Below are 13,755 nucleotides of genomic sequence, written 5' to 3' on the forward strand. Positions count from 1 at the left end.
TAAAGTTGTGAATTTCAGAATTAAATGGTAGTACCTGCTACAATCAAAATGCCACATGTCATCCATTCAAATGTGCTTCAGGCATCTTGCACTTGAATTGTGTGCAAGGTAGGAAAATAAAAGAGCTAAAATGCTGTCAGGTTAATAATAAATTGTGCATACATGTGGCACATTTCATCAGAGTATTCCTAAGCATCTCACAACTACTGATAAATCAGTCAGCCTTCACATCACTCTACCACACTGTGAAGTGCATGTTATCTCCACTTTACTGATGGCAAAACTGAGAGGCAAGCAGAATGTGAATTATTGAAGGGTATCGAGTCAGAAGCTGTCTGAGGTGGGATTGGAATCCAGAATGCTAAATCCTAAGTATTAAACAATGCAGTAGTTTATCTAGTTTTATCCAAGTGTGCTAGAAAAGCCGCAAAATACTGTGGTTTACATTGAATGTGAAGCTAAAAATGGGGCTTTGGATTTTAGGGATTCTTGTAAAATTTCAGCTGATTGAAATTCAAAGAAAGATCTCTTTTTATTCTTTCTGGTGGAGTGGATTGTCCATATCCAAGAAGTTCTGCCCTTTGTGGCTGTTGTCGCATAACTTTGTGAGCTGAAACCATCTTGAACCAGCTTGTTCCCTACCTCTTGCCAGTGTGCTGCACTATTTGGGCTAAGCTTTAAGGATTCCTCTGTTTAGTGTTGGTTTATAGTCAGTAATGAGGAAAAATAGATTTGTAGCAAGAAAAGTTTTAGCTGGTTTTACCCATCTGTGGTTTACGTGCTGTTCAAAACAGGGAAGAGAAGATGCGGTTCCTTTAAATGTTTCCAGTAGAGAGAGGTTTATGATTTCACCAAAAATACCAAATGAAACACTAATTCCAAGTCTTTGAATGTTTTACTGAACATCCCCTTGGATGGAAGGTGACAAGAGAAAGTGTAATGGAGTCTTACACTTCCCCTCCTCTCTGCATTTCTGCAAACTTGCCAAGGTGATGCTCTCATGTAGCCTTCTCTTCCTGCCTAGCATTCACTGTCAATATAGACAGTGAGTTTTACTGGAAACTTCGCTGCAGAGTGGAGTGACTCCAATGAACCGCTGAAGACAGGTGGTGGGCTTCCAGCTGAGAGATAGATCTGACTTTATAGAAGATTGTTCATATGTGATGGAGACAGAAGAGTTTTTGATTGGACTTTTTTGTTTGGTTTGGTTATTTTGAGAGATGATCACATGGAAAAACAAATTCCTGAGAAGACCTGGGCTTTTTATCTTTGCTCTCTTTGAGAAGCCTAAAAAGAACATTTTAGAAGAGTTCTTTCTTCTGTGTTTGTTGCCCAAAAGTCTCTTCTTCAGACACTGAAAATGGTTCCAGTATGTCCCGTTTCTAGTGTTACCCTTGAAAACAAAGTTGCCTGGCAAACAACAGGCACCCATGTGAGCAGAAAGTTCTGCATGGAATGAAGATGGTGGCAGATGGGACATGATGACCTTGTGCTTATTCTGGAAACAATAACATAATGAGAAGACTTGAGTTAGAGGCTCTTTAGCCCAAAAGTGCTCTCTTATTTTCTGTGTAATCATGACATACTGCATTTAACTATACTATCCTCCAACAGATACTCTGTTTTACTGCATAGCATACAGAGGTGTGAGTAGGACTCCTCTGCTCAGGGGTAACTACCAGTTCTGACCTGGCATTTATTATAGAAGCTGTTTAAATTAAATTATTAGAAGCTGTAAGCATTACTTACGGATTATTTTAGTGCAGTGTACAACAGAATTTAATTGGTGATGTGAAGCACATAACTGGAATTCCTTCAGGTCTGTAATAAAACTCATCAGCAAAACTAGGCCAGAAGGAAACAGATCTAAACTAACAGGCAATGCCAAGATCAGGAGTGGCATTTGTTGGTAGTGCTGTCAAAGTGGATCCCAAGATACTCACAGAAAAGAGAGCGGCGAGTCCAGACTGAGATGTATTGCTAGAGCTATTAGCTCCATGATGGATGGTTGGAGAGTGGTGTCCAGACCTGTGACTGTATGGATCTTTTCCTTAAATCTTTCTGGCAGTCTTTCATAAGCCAAACCACACCTAAACACCAGCACTCCAGCTGTTCCTTCTTCAGAGCAGAAGTATGAGGAGTTGATTTTTGTAGCTGCTTATGGCTCTACTGCTTTTCAGTGCTTTTCCTCCAGCCTAATTGTCCCATCTAGGTTTCACCCTGGCTCTTGGGCTCCTCACTCTGTTGGGAGCAGGAAGGAAGCAGATAGTGCTCTGACTTTGGCACTGATCCTCGTTCCTCTTGACCCCAACCCATATGTGGTAGATGGAGGATGCTGATTGCAGGAAGGGGAGGTGGAGTGAGAGAGATGACAGATGATGTGAGGAGAGAGCAGAGCTGTCAAGATGATCATGGCTGGCATGGGAAGAGCCTCCTGGTTGTGACTGGCCAGGCCAGCTTTTGCATGCTGGCACTGGGAGGCAAAGCAGTCTCTCTGAGGCAAAGCTACGGGAGGCTGGGGGTTGGGCTCTGCAACTGGAGAAAAAGAAAGCGAGTCAGCAAGGGAGAACCCAGTCGCACTGTGTGTTTGAGGTGGGAAGGCTGCCCAAGCATGGAAAACTGATCAGCCTTCAAGGCACCCAGTTGGAAGGTAAAGCTGTACTTTCACATTTGCATCCTAGTATTTGTCTTCAGCTAAGTGAAGTATCAACATCTTTTGAGGATCTGTTCCCTGAGCATCTGCTGGTAGGGCTGTAAATCTCCCTCCTTTTGGTGTTTGATTCCCTTGCTGGAATTGGCCACCTGATACTAGGGACACACTCCTCACACCTTCCTAGCCCTCATTAAATGTGCCCCAAGAACCTTGCCAGGTGTAAGAACAATGCAGTGATGCATGAACCTCTTTTTTCCTACAAGAGTCATCTTTTTTTCTCATTCCTCTGCTCTTGGCTTTGGGGACTGAAGTCTTCTAGGTCTTCAGATGTCACTGTGGATCCTATTGGGCCCACATGTTTCACATATATGAAATTAGAGGAGTTGTAGGAGCTTTGAGTCTCCCTTTTCTTTAATAGGAAGATGTAAAGGTGCCGTGACCTTTCATTTCCCTCCAGGCCTTGTGACAGAGAACTAGATAGTGGAACATGGCTAACACACTCAAGCTAAACTAATTTCTGAGAAAATTCTCATCTCTGTTGTCTGCTAGACCATTTGGTATGAGTTGCTTCTGTCTGTCTGAACTGACTCCTCCTGACCCCTCTGGGATTCAAAGCCCTGCCAGCTTTCAGTGCTCTGTATTTTCCAGGGTTAATCTTTATATGGGATGGATGCAACAGGCATCTCTTCTGTGTGTGGGAATCTCAGAAAGGAGCAGATGCCCAGTTGTCATTCTCCACAAGAATGTGTAAATTGCAAGACATGAGGTAAAAGCTCCATCTGCTGGAACAGTCTTTGAAGGCCCTGTTGGAGACAAGCTCCAGCCTTCTGCTCTCAAATGAGGTGGCTTCATTCAGGGGCTCCTGTAACAGATAGGAAAGCAAAGACTAGTGTGGAAAAGATAGCAGGCAGAAAACAGCCGGAGCTGATGTTATTCATGTGCTGAGGCAGCAGCACCAAGCTGTCTTGATCATCATTGGTACTGGAGCCAGGTCCTGTATTTCTAAGGTGATTGCCAAGGTCCTGCCTCAAACCTTGTCAGGAATAGCCCAAAGTTGGCCAGCAAACCAACCATAATCTGTATGTCATGAGACTGTGCTCTGCTGAGCGATCTGGAGTTGGTAAGAAGGTGGTCTGCATTGCATTTGAGACAATGGAAAATGTCTTTCCCTATTGGTATGAAGAAAGACTGTGAAGAGTAAAATCTAGTGACAAAGTAGTACTAATGCTTACTACCAAAGGACCTGTTATATCCTTGTCATCTGGTGAAGTAGTATCATGCAAACCAGGGTATATTAAGGTGCTGTTAATGCTCAGAAGTTGTTCTTAAGAGTTTCAGAGACTCTGGAGATCAAGATATCGAGTATAGCTTACAGGATGACAGATGGTCCAACCAAAATTACTGTAGTAATAAATAGGCCCCTTGAACCATGCCAGAGCTCTTTGCCAGCATCAGTTGAGTAATACTGAGTGCAAAATGAGTGGAGAAGGGATTCCAGTTCCTCCTGTGGGACTGAATATGTCTAGAGTCATTACTTCTGGCAACATACGATTTTTTTATATGACAGTCAAGCATTTCCTGAAGGAGATTCTGTAGGGCATAAAATTATAAGGAACAGTCAAAACCAAATGTGGCTCTGAAGAACTACTGAAAGGTGGCAGCGTGTCATTTACCACATTTTTAACAGAGATGTGTTTAGACATTATTAAAGAGGGGATTGGCCACGGTGGTCTTGCAGATGGCACTGGACATCCCAAACACTATGGCTATGTCTACCATGGTGGCAAGGTGCTGCCATGGAATATTCGACATTAGAGGTTCAAGTGAATGTTTTCACTGGAGACTTTATAGCTGTAATACAGGACAGAACTGCATGTTCTGAAATACCAGAAGGCCCAACTGGTGCTTTCTAGGGTTTTGCATTTTGTCATTGAATTGCAGTGAATGCAGTTCTCAGATCAATAGATTTTACTTTCTTAGCAACCTGAATATCATGCCAAGAAGTTTAGTGAGATATTGGAGGATAACAGTCGTCTTCTTCCCTAATAATACAGCCCACACACATTATACATCTGCAAATTTGCAGTGGTGATTAGGAACACTTTCAGAGTTTAGTGAATAAATCTTTGGAGACAGCCTCATCCTCTTTTGTAAATCACGGTATGGCTGTAGCTATCTGACCAGTTTAATTTTTTGTATCTTTTTCCCTATTCCTTTTCAGGGTGTCACTCATAAGAAAGCTTGCCCCCAATAGAAGTGGGTGTTGCTTTCTCTGGGAGTCATGCAAGAGATTACATAGGAGTGAAGAAGCAGCATTTGCTCATGCTACGTTACACCAAATAATAAGGGAGGTTGTTTCCCTGTTCTAGGTCTGAAGGAACCTAGCAGGTGCATACATATTGTCTTCTGGCTGAAGTTCAGGATAGTAAAGTAGACCTTTATCCGCTGACATCTCCAGGCTCAAGACTGGCTAACAGTTCTTGTGTACCATCCCCAATCTGTAGGACGTACCTTGGAGTGGTGCTGTTGACCTCAGGGTTCCTAACACAAGGCCTGGGTTTTTTTTTCCTGACTCTTCATGTTATTGTGGGGGGTTCATCAAGCATTCAGCATTTGGAGTAGAAGAGTGTTCTACTTCACCCAGTAGATAGAAGCTACAACAGTTAATCTTTCACCCATAACAAGCAATTAAGTTCATGGACGTTATGACTGATAGGCAATATCCTCTTGGATAGTTTCTTTTACTCTAGTCATTTACGAGGGGGGATTAAACTGTATTACACTGGTAAGAAGGAATCAGTGCCTCTCAAATGGTTGTGTGCAGAGCTGATACTATTTGTTAGGCTTCACTTCTGGCCTTCTGGAGCGTGGCTGAGGTCAATGCGTTCTGTCTAGGCAACATAAAAGCAACGGGATCACATGTTTCCACCTCACCTTTTTATGGCTAATCCTGGAGAAAAAGAGTGTTCCTTATTGTCCTTCCCACAGTGACAATGGTCATGACCATTCCAGGGCAACATTACTCTAAGGCAGAGATATCCACTTGAGCTATCTGCAGTGGTGAGTCATGTGCTCTTGGAAGGAGATGAAATTACAGTAATGTCCTGGAATAGAAAGTTGTCAGGCTGGTCTGCATAGTGTTTCTGCTTGTTTTACAGAGTTCTGTTATGGCACGACTGATAAGCAATATGTACATATAACGTTACATTATATAAACAGCCAGGGAGATGTACTTAATTGTTCTCTCACTGGGAAATCATGAGGATCTGGATATAGTGTTATTAACCCTGTTGCTCTACGCCTCCAAGCTGGCAAGCTTCCTCACCAGACTTTTGATATCCAGCAACTGGTGGCTGCTGAAAAAGACCTTATAAATGTTATTCTATACATTCTGTTAATACAGATATTTCATGACAAACTTATTTACAAGGGAAGATAGCATGTGCTCCATCTACTGCTCCATATACTGCCTGTGCTAGGTTTCTATTGGCTTAATTTTGCAACGGTGTAGTTTTCTATTACTTCCCCATGTACGCTGCCTAATATCCAGGATTAGGTGGTACAAGGCTATGATTTTCTTGGTCACCTTTTATCAAATGACAGTGTTTGGGTTGTCATACCTGTCTAGATGTCCACCTGGCCCCCACCCTTCTTCCATCTTACGTGGATGTACACCAGAATAGTAATGTTCCTAGTTGAGTGGCTGCTGTGCCTGACAGGTGGGAGGTGAGCAGCTGAATATGGTGACCAGTTTGTTTCTTACAGATTCAGGAGATTTTCATACAAGTCAACGAGTTCTCATCCAGGAGGAGTTACTTATCACAGTGCGAGTTTTAAATAGGAGCTGCTTAAAGCTATCTGAACCTGTGCAAGCCCCTGGTAAAAAGATGGCCCCTACATGCTGTTCTTGCAACGTGCTGGATTAATACTCAGTTCTTGGGGTTCACCTTTCAACAATATCAGCATATCACATACTTATGCAGTTATATCCAATCATGTATTCTGTTTTAAATTCAGTATTACCAGTATTAGTAATCCTTCAAGATCTACATTATATTGAATGTTTTTTATTAGAGACTTAAATTCTACCTGAAGCCTCAATGTCTGCTTTCTAAAGTTTGCTTTGAAGCAGCATTAGACTGTGCTATATTTGAATGTTTCTTCTTGTGGATGTCCGCTAATACAAAGACTCATCTTCAGCTCCTTCAGCTGTATCATGCAGCGTTCAGTTGCAGGTACTGAAACTCCATAACTCCATAACTGAAACTCTGACTTCATTCCCACCGTGTCCTTGGGGTTCTCTGCAAATCATTATCTGTGCTGCTCTTCTTAAACTTGCATTCCTCTGTGGAGGGGAAAGGAGTACATCTCTTGGAACACCTCCCTGTGTATTTATGGCTATGTCCAGCCCATCAAAGATACACTTTTCTGAACCACTTAGAGGCTATATCCAGCTCTCTTTAAATGAGTGGGCTGTTTTGTATATCCAGGCACACTTCACCAACTGTTGCATAGTCTTCCATCCTTGAAGACAGCAAAAACCTGGCTAGTAAAAGTCCTAAGCAACCTGCTCTAGTATGACCCTGAGGGAGTTGGGGGGTCAGAGTAGATGGTCTTGAGAGGTCCTTTCAAACCTCAACTACTTTGTGATTCTGTGGTTCTGTGAACTCAGAAGCAGATGTTAGGGTCTGTTTCTGCAACATGTTCTGAGGTGGCAATACAGAATAATCAATTTTTTATCTTGTTAAACATTATGTCTTTGAAAAGGCAGTTAGGTCAGATGCCAGTTCAGGAGTACCATCCTTCAGTCACTCCTTGGTATAGCTGAAATACTTTTCTCCTACAGTCCTGGAAGGCTGCTGCTTTCCAGTCATTTCCCGTGGGATCCATACTGACATATTCTTGAAGAAGAGAGAACAGATATTACCCTTTTAGTAATTAGAGGACATAGAAAAGAAGGCACAGTCCCTCTTCCAAATCCCTCAGCAACAGTACTTATGACCATCACTGAAATCCAAAGATGAATTGCATCTCTGCTCCCTAATGGTTATTGTTTTGTTTCAGGGCTGAGTCTCCCTGGTGAAGGAAGTTTTTATTAGCTCTTTAAGTATGGGCCTGATTACTCACCTGGCAGTGAATGAGGCTCTGTAAGATGTAATCAGAATAAGCTGAGCAGCTTTCCCTGGTTCATGCTGCGGTTATGGGCCCTGAATTGTTCAGGGAATAAGAGAGGGCTGTGGGTCTCCATAACTGTATCACAGACGTGGAGGTACAAATACCCTGGGACAGCCTGACATATGCTGCTGGTCCTAACACCTTCCTTTTCCATGCTTTTGGTGCATGAACACTTAAGAGCTGGATCCCGGCTGGTGAGGCATAACAGTTCCTGGAGGAGGGGTGCTAGCTTTTACTCATGCAACAAGCATCTGGTGGAAATTTTCTGCAAAGAGACTGCATTTAGAAATAATAATAGAAATACCAATTGTGTTCTTTCTGTGCTCAAGACCCAGGTGAGGTATCAAGTAGTGCTAGTGTCTGACGGTGTGTTTGGCAGTCTTCTTGGTGAGGGGGTTATGCTTTCTCAGTTTATACAGTGCTCAACACGTTTGTGTACTGTAGGAAGCCAATTATTATGATGGTGGCATTTCTGGATTCAGAAATCAGCCAGGCTATGAATTGAGGACTCCACTCATCTGCTTTCACTTAGGTCATGGAAGGACTGCTAGCTGGGAATAACTTTGAATCTTTATTGACATACAGCAGATTTGAACTGGTGGCTTGGAGGTGAAAAGCTTCATACTGCTCAGCAGTGTCTTTTGTATAACAGATGTGAGAAAATGAACATGGAAGCTATTTATTGCACACACTCCCTTTCAGAGATTTAAGAAAGAGTAGAAATTTTAAAACATTTTTTCAATACCAAAAAGATGTACAGCTCTTTTTTCTACACCTTCTCTGGCTTTTTTCTGTTGTTCTGGATATGAGCTTACGTGTCTTATGTTAACACATTAATCAAAAATGTTTTGGACTATGTATAGAAAAAACAAACCCAAACTTCTGCATTCAAGTGCTGGTGATTTTAGGGGCCTGATCCTAGTCCATTCAATGAAGAGAGACATCTGCTGAATTCAGCGGGTACGAGGTCCTGCCCTGCCCTGTGATTATGCACTTGGGTCTGCATCTGCATGCATCCTGCTGCAGGCTGGAGGTCTACATTTAGACATTCACACAAGAAAATTTAGTGTTTTGAAAGATGCAGAATGCAGCTGTTTCCCGTCATTATGTTTCACATTTACTTAAGTCAGCAGTTACTCTTTTCCAAGCAGCGCTTTTCAACAATAAACAAGGAAAATGCTTCCAATAGACCCTCTTGATGACTTCTATTTAATTTAAATATATATATTGCAGCAGCAAATACAGCAATAACGTTGAATATAAAACTCACTAACACATACTCTAAATATGATATGTAGGTGTAGGAGGGAGAGCAAAAAAGATGCATTTCTTCTGATTACTCATGCTGTATTTAGGGTGATTATTATAAGTTGGAGGAGCATGCACTATATATTTTTATGTGTAATAAATAGAGTTCTCACTTTACAGGCACACTGGAACTCCATCCTAATTGGAATTGGAGTGAATGAATCAATAATTAGTTGATACTTACTTATACCAAACCCAGAGGCATGCTAAGCGTATTATAGATACCAAGTAAATTTCAAGATCATGGTCTTTATTTTCAAATCAGTAGGCAATTCAGAGAGATGAGTGTTTAGAACAGGAGACTGTGAGTGGTTCCTTGGCCAGAGAGACCTATTGAAACACAAATCTTAGCACCTGATGGCACCAGGTGGCTAACCAGCATTGTGGCAGCCTTTTCTGAGGAGTCTTTCCCTTAGAGCTCTTCCACACTGGGGAGCGGGTGGGTGAGTGAGAGATAGTGTGCAGGGATTTTTCCAGACCTAAATAAGAAGGCTTAACAAAAAATGATGTAATAAAATAGACATTTTAATAAGATATAATAAAAAGAGGAATATAGATAGTGAGTAAATCTTACATCACTTCAGAGGTTGGGAACCCTGCTTTCAGGCAGCATCAGATGGACCTTGGATGGATTTTCCTCCTCCTTCCCATGCTGTAGTGCCATTTATTTTGTGTAGCAAACAGAGTCATGTATCTTCTCCTGCTGGGTTGGGATGTTATATCTGTCATAACACCCCCCAGCACACAGCACAGGCTGGCACAGGGCGCTCCAGCAGGTTCCCATGCAGTGGCTACTCCCGCTAACGTATAGGCTTCTCAAGCCCTAAGTACAAGGCCCAACAGAGCAGACATGGCCTGGTCAAGATCACTGACTCCTTGAATACACTGTCTTCCACAAGGCTGCCAATACAGAACTGAGTTACAGATTAATCCAATCTGAATCCTGTAATAAACCTAGATTTGAATCTGTATTAGCTATAATCAGTACTGAGAAAGAAAGGGGGAGTTTTATTCCCCCCCCCCCCTTTTTCAAGAAGAGATATATAATCTCAGGAATCTTAGGGACGTGTATAACATTGCGTGAGTTGGATTCAGTGGTGAAATATTAATAATTCTACTTAGACTTCCCAACAAAGAGATACCATGATACCGAAGATACAATATCATAGAATCATAGAATAGTTTGGGTTGGAAGGGACCTTTAAAGGTCATCTAGTCCAACCCCCCTGCAATGAGCAGGCACATCTTCAACTAGATCAGGTTGCTCAGAGCCCCGTCCAATCTGACCTTGAGTGTTTCCAGGGATGGGGCATCTCCCACCTCTCTGGGCAACCTGTTCCAGTGTTTCACCACCCTCATTGTAAAAAATTTCTTCCTTCTATCTAGTCTAAATCTACCCTCTTTTAGTTTAAAACTATTACCCCTTGTCCTATCACAACAGGCCCTGCTAAAAAGTTTGTCCCCATCTCTCTTATAAGTCCCCTTTAAGTACCGAAAGGCTACTATAAGGTCTCCCTGGAGCTTCTCTTCTCCAGGCTGAATAACCCCAACTCTCTCAGCCTTTCTTCATAGGAGAGGTGTTCCATCCCTCTGGTCATTTTTGGGGCCCTCCTCTGGACCCACTCCAACAGGTCCATGTCCTTCTTGTGCTGAGGGCTCCAGAGCTGGACACAGTACTCCAGGTGGGGTCTCACCAGAGCAGAGTAGAGGGAGAGAATCACCTCCCTCGACCTGCTGGCCATGCTTCTTTTGATGCAGCCCAGGATACGGTTGGCCTTCTGGGCTGTGAACGCACATTACTGGCTCATGTCCAGCTTTTCATCCACCAGTACCCCCAAGTCCTTCTCCACAGGGCTGCTCTCAATCCCTTCATCCCCCAGCCTGTATTGATACTGGGGGTTGCCCTGACCAAGGTGCAGGACCTTGCACTTGGCCTTATTGAACCTCATAAGGGTCTACTCCAGCTTGTCCAGGTCCCTCTGGATGGCATCCTGTCCCTCAGGTGTGTCAACTGCACCACTCAGCTTGGTGTCATCTGCAAACTTGCTGATGGTGCACTCAATCCCACTGTCTGTGTCACTGATGAAGATATTAAACAGTACTGGTCCCAATACAGACCCCTGAGGGACACCACTTGTCACTGATCTCCATCTGGACATTGAGCCCTTGACCACTACTCTCTGATGCGATCATCCAACCAATTCCTCATCCACCAAACAGTCCACCCATCAAATCCATATCTCTCCAATTTAGAGAGAAGGATGTTGTGGGGGATCATGTCAAAGGCCTTACAGAAGTGCACATAGACAACATCTGTAGCTCTTCCCTTGTCCACAGATGTAGTCACTCCATCATAGGTCACTAGGTTTGGTCAGGCAGGACTTGTCCTTGGTGAAGCCATGCTGGCTGTCTTGAATCACCTCCCTGTCCTCCATGTGCCTTAGCATAGCTTCTAGGAAGATCTGTTCCATGATCTTCCCAGGCACAGAGATGAGGCTGACAGGTCGGTAGTTCCCAGGGTCCTCCTTTCTACCCTTTTTAAAAACTTTTCTCTTTTTCCAGTCACCAGGGACTTCACCTGACTGCCATGACTTTTCAAATATCATGGAGAGTGGCTTGGCACTACATCAGCCGATTCCCTCAGGACTCTGGGATGCATCTCGTCAGGTCCCATAGACTTATGTATGTTCAGGTTCCTCAGGTGGTCTTGAACCTGATCTTCTCTTACAGTGGGAGGGATTTTGCTCCCCCAGTCCCTGCCTTGCGGTCCATCCACTCGAGAGGTGTGGGGTTGCCAGTGAAGACTGAGGCAAAGAAGTTGTTGAGTACTTCAGCCTTGTTCTCATCTGTTGTTACCAGTTTGCCAATATATAATATCTGGGCTACTGGGTGGAGCCTGCTAGAGATCCCTTTTAATGTGGAAAATGCGACCTCTCAATTTCTATGGAACATCCGTGTGCCTTGCAGATGGATGTACCATGCCGTTTCCGTCTTGGGATGCTGCGATGCAGCCCAAGGAGTGTTGGCATATGGCACTAGTAAGTGCCAGGTGTAACCGGGCAAAGGAGCGTTCCTTGCCCTCCAAGGCTGCACAAGCTGCTGCTTCTTCAGAGCTCAGGTGGTGGCCTCTGAAGCAGTGGTACAGGATGTCCTTCCTGCTGTGGCCAGCACCCAGGCCTGCTGTGAGCAGGGAAGGGCTCAGATAGCACAGAGCTCAACCAGTGGAGCAGCATCTCTCTTCCTGCCTCGTGTAAGATTAGGTTAGCAGCAGAAGTGGGGATGGGGAGTTCTCCTCCTTGCAGGTTTCCCCCTTGTTCTGCAGCCTCTGACCCTTTCCAGGGCAGGCTGGGTAGGAGTAAGCAATGGTGACAATGAGAGTCAGGTGGGTTTGGAGAAGGGTCCCCCTTCCTCTACCTCCACCCTTTCCTCACTAGGCAAGTCACAACTTTCTGTGGCTCCAGCTCCACTTCTTCAGAGTGCTCTGAGGGGAATATTAACATCCTCTAATAACTCTGTCAGACTTATCGAGGGATTTGTTTTATTAATTCCAAGACTGGGTACAGCAAATAGATTATAGCTTGGACCACTTCATAGGCTTAACGAGCCCTTTCTCTGCTTACTTATCACTTTTTTTCCAAATCTCCTTGTATTAACTCCTTTTACTGTTCTTTGTGTTACTATTTATTGAATATCCTTAGTGCTATATATGTCACAGGGAATATGCCCAAAGTTCATTCCTGTCCATCATTTTTTGGATGATAAGAGAGGAATGGAGGCAGCACAATTTGCAATGGATTTGGGGGTAGTAAATGCCTTTGGTAGCTGTCATGGTGATGTTCTGAGAACAAGACAAAGCTGAAAATACTCAGCATGTGTGCAGGTTCTTGCTCAATAGGAGGAGAGGTACTCTCTTTCTGTGGCATATGGTGAGTAATGCCCTGGTTTCCAGTCTCTGTGTCAGTCTTGCAGGTGATGGAGACAAAGGTGAAACACCACTGGCCTGATTTCAGTACTTTGAGCAGATAGCAGAGTACCTGCAATGAGACTAGTTTTAGCTTCTTGGGTCACAGGGCCAGTTCACTTCAGTGTAAGCCACAAGACTGCTCAAAAATAGGTTCATTTTTGTGGTGGCCAGCATGGGAAAGCCCACTGTTGTGCATTATCATCAGCAAGCTCCTTGTTGTCTTTATGTCTTGATAACCTTCTAGCATTATTGCCTTTGCTGGATCTGAGAGATCTGAGAAGAAGTAGCTATGTTGGTGAATCCAGGGAAGGCATTCCTGGTGGGGAGGGTATTTCATTTAGGGAGATCCATCCAGCTGCCATCCCTTCCTGATGCCTAAATCAATTAAAATAGGAAGGCTGTTGGAGAGAAACTGGCTCCTGTATCCCTAAGATCTGTTGTATGAGTCCCCTCCAGCTTACAGGAACATCTTTCACTATGATACGATGCAGCCACTGAAGTGTCACATTGGTTGATTTAGTCCTTGTTAAAGTCAAGAGAAAATTTGGCTTGTAATGGGAAGCTGGTTTCAGCTGTAGTTAGAACATGAGGGAGCAGCTGTCCATGGGAATGTAACAATTCTCTTGCAAGTAGTTTTTGAAAGGCTTTGCAAAGT

The 13,755-nt window shown here is 43.6% G+C and overlaps 2 protein-coding genes across 6 annotated transcripts in view; one reads left to right on the plus strand and one right to left on the minus strand.

The window, feature by feature from the left end:
* ISM2 (isthmin 2) overlaps positions 1–12,476 on the minus strand; it is a 411,356-nt gene extending 398,880 nt beyond the window's left edge. For both annotated transcript variants that reach the window (XM_075503359.1, XM_075503357.1), the window contains exon 1: positions 12,467–12,476. The gene's annotated coding sequence lies outside the window, so the exon portion shown is untranslated. The remainder of the gene's footprint in view (positions 1–12,466) is intronic.
* The window catches only part of NRXN3 (neurexin 3), a 983,905-nt gene that overhangs the window by 12,373 nt on the left and 957,777 nt on the right, over positions 1–13,755 (plus strand). The window lies entirely within an intron of this gene.

Source organism: Mycteria americana, chromosome 5 (assembly GCF_035582795.1).
Source record: "Mycteria americana isolate JAX WOST 10 ecotype Jacksonville Zoo and Gardens chromosome 5, USCA_MyAme_1.0, whole genome shotgun sequence".
Lineage (NCBI taxonomy): Eukaryota > Metazoa > Chordata > Aves > Ciconiiformes > Ciconiidae > Mycteria > Mycteria americana.